The following is a 3783-nucleotide window of genomic DNA, read 5'->3' as shown; positions in this document are numbered from 1 at the left end:
CGGACGGCCAGAGAGACGGTCTACCTGGACATGGATCACCTGTTGCTGCTGCTGCTGCTGCTGCTGCTGTGGAGCTCAGGTAGGACTTTAAACAGCACGTGTTAGAATTCAGATCTCTTTACTGGATCAGGGAGAAAACCAGTATGAAAGGCTGTTCAGGGTGAAAACACTGAAAGACCTGCACAGTATTTAGGTGGCCTGGAGATATTTAGAGATCTAGCTGGAGGAGAGGAATTCAGCTGAAGAGCCACATATTCAAAAGAACAGGAAACTAAATGGCAGCTCCCCGTCCTTTCTGATGCTCGCTAGCTTCACTCAACAAACCTGCCACCTGACATTATCCTGGCTTTAGGCTGGCAGTTGTTGACACACCAAGCTCAGCTAAAAACAGGATATAAGATTGTTGCTGATGATAAACTCACTGATTAAAAATGTTTCTTCCTGTCAAAGAGCTGACGTACAGCTACATTTAAGGCACTAAGACTTTATCTGACCCAGTTTATGAAGTGTGAACATTTTCAGTATTTTCCCCCTAAACGGCCTCTCACAGAACAAACTGCTCACAAAAAGAGTTTTTTGGACTCTCTAATTAGAAACTGCTTCTTCCAACTGAGAAACACTGTACATCCAAACTAAGAGCTCTGGTGTCAGAGGTTGAATTTGAGAGGATCATTCATGCTTTTATTTGGTCTCCTTTAGATCACTGTAACTGTCTTTTCACTTGTTTGAATAAGAAGGAGCTTCACCGTCTCTTAAGGCTGTTCAGAACTCTGCTGCAAGGCTTCTAACTCACATGAACAAAAGAGCGCACATCACAGCTGTTTCACCATCACTTCACTGGTTACCAGTCCAGTTTAGAGTTCAGATTAAAGTCCTGGTCCTTACTTTTAGAGCGCTGCACGGACACATCTCTGACTCCATACAGCTTCACACTCCCACCTGTTGCACCTGAGGCTGTCAGTGGTTCCCCACACTCTTTTTAAAACCAGAGGGCATCGATCATTTCAAGCAGTGGCTCCTAGGCTGTGGAATGCATTGCCTCCGTTACTACGCAGTTCTGTCAATTATTTTACTCTGCTATTCAAACAGGCTTTTAATCAGACAGGAGCTTTATGGTAGGTCCAGTACCAACCTGCTCTGCACAGCAGACACTAACCCGGTTCGGCACCTGATCTTCTGCTTTCCCCGGCTCAATCTCCCGTCCCTTCAACCCCGCAGCAAATATTCCTCTTTAATCTAACTCCTCATTCTCTTAGTCCTGCACCAGGGTCTGCTAGCCCAGACAGAACACAGTTAAAACAAAGTGCTGGTAATAATAACTTGCTGTTTTAGTTAGTCTACACTGTGAGGATTAAAACAAATGGAGCTCCCTCACTCGTGTCTTTGCCAGAACCTCCTGGGCATTTATCCTTCTTTTGATGTTCTGCTTATATCTATAAAATCCGTAGCTGTAGCTCGTGACAGCCAGCTTTAAACAATCAGCATAACGCGACCGCTGGATCCAGCTATAAAAGAATAACAGAAAAAACAATGTGGCAGTTATTTACATTCAGGTTTTTGGTGTTTGGGTTTAAATAAATGACATTTTCACCATCAATAGATGCAGAAAAGAAGCCAGAAACTGGTGCAGAAAAATTCCCCTCCAGTGCTGAAGCTAAACCTATGCTCATGCACTTCAACAACAAAATGACTTCATTAATTCATTTGTGTTTGTGCTGCAGCCTGATTTCTGTGTGACGGTGGTGAAACAAACTGGATGTGAGAGCAGCAGGAAGCTCTGTGGTATTTTTTGATCATTAAGAAAACCCAGTGAGCTCTAACTGTCCGCTGTGACGAGTTATATGTGACATAAACGTCCGAAACACGCAACTGGAAAGAATTTATCAGTATTTCCTCCACTCAGCTGCTTTATCAGATGCTGCCCACATGAATGAAGACGTGCACACACTCATTATCTGACTTCTTCCATTTCATGTTGATACCCCCCTTATTTCTCACGATCGCTGAACCACTGTCTCCTGATAAGAGGTTCCTAATAGGTCAGCTGGTCTCTGGACCCAGATATGAAGACTCAAAAGCACGACTCAGATGAGATGAAGTTAGAAAACATTTACCTGATCAATGTTCAGAGCAGAGGTCGGGGATCAAACAGATTTGAGTCAGGAGGCGTAGAAGGTCGGCTCAGTCCCCATGGTCCTGAAGAGTGGCAAATCAATTCTGTTCCCAGGCTCCTCCCACGATGCTCAAACAGAATGTACAGAAGAACAAATTAGAAAAAGAGAATATCAGGCATAAATAGTGCACAAGTTAAAACAAAGCAATAAAAAAGAACATCAAATGAAGTAGTCTTACAGGAGCATCTCAGAAAGGTAGAATATGCTGAGAAAGTTCATTTCTGTCTGTAATTTAAGTCAAAACGTGAAACTTTTATATATTTTAGATTCATCACATTTTAAGTGAAATATTTCACTTATTTTCGGTTCCAGGGGCAGCACGCTATCATCAACACCGCTGACTTACTTTGGCTGTGTTCACCATTTTCAGTCCAAATATCAGCTGATTTGTTGCTAGAAACGTCACCGGGCGCCATCTTGATTATGGTGTAACACCTGGGCGCTGCGCCTTTTTCTGCCGCTTTGGAACACACGGTCTTTTTCGTGGTCTAGTGGCCGACCCGTAGGAGCTACATAGACATCCAGGGTATCAAATGAAAGGTCTGCTCAAGCCGTTCTCAAGCTACAGGCCTGTAAAGCATGGTGTGCTTTTGGTGACAGCAATGTTGATGAATATTCACTGTTTATCAATATTTCAATGTTATGTTATTTGGAACGTGGTTGTATGGACAGAAATAGTGTTTTAAAGATAACTCCCAATAAAAGTCAACATTTAAACAGTAAATATTGCCAAAATATGGACATTCGCCTGGTTTATTTTGAAAATATTGTATGATAACTGTTGTATTTTAGTTTATTTTCATCAAATTTAAAGTTACAGTTGTATTCTGTATTAGAAGATATTCAGTTGCATTATAATCTATCTGATGATGGTTTTGATGGTTTATTGCATTAAATTATAGCTTTTTTAAGAGGCCAGGATAAAAATATCAAATTTTTTCTGTATTGTATCTCCATGAAGTCTGTAGTGGTAAAATAAATATGTTAATTTACAATGGATTTATGTTCCTTAGCTTCTGACCTTTCAAAGGAGACCAGAATTTTGCATCTAGGCCAAATGGTTGAGGAGTTATTCCTGATTCATTTGTTATTTTAGGTGTTTTCCTGGAAATAGAGGCAAACAGCTGGCAGTCCCCAGCAGGTTAAGCGAGTATACTTCACTGATGAGCTTTTCCTTTAACTCTTTATAAACCAGTCTGCTGGCTGGTGTTCTGTGTATTCACGTGTTCATCTCACCCAGCGGTGGAAGAAGTACCACATTTTCATACTTAAGTAAAAGTACAGATTAGTGCTGAGCAACGATTAAAACTTTTAATCGCGATTAATCGCATTGTTACCCACAAAATTGAAAAATGAATTCTTGGACACTTTTAATTTAAATGTACTGCTATATATACAAAAGTACAATAACATGTGGTAGCTGTCTTATCTTATGTGCATGTGTTCACTCGCACAGACTTCACAGACGACAGCACAGTCTGCTGAAGCCTCCGTCCGCTGCTTGTCTGGGTGATTTGCAGGCTGATCAACATCCTGCCCCTCCTGTGACTCATGGTTTGACTGGATGTGTATTCAGAGCCAGTGAGCAACGGATTTAAAACTTAAAACT

This window comes from Micropterus dolomieu, linkage group LG12 (genome assembly GCF_021292245.1).
Source record: "Micropterus dolomieu isolate WLL.071019.BEF.003 ecotype Adirondacks linkage group LG12, ASM2129224v1, whole genome shotgun sequence".
Lineage (NCBI taxonomy): Eukaryota > Metazoa > Chordata > Actinopteri > Centrarchiformes > Centrarchidae > Micropterus > Micropterus dolomieu.
Note: the sequence above shows the minus strand (reverse complement) of the source record.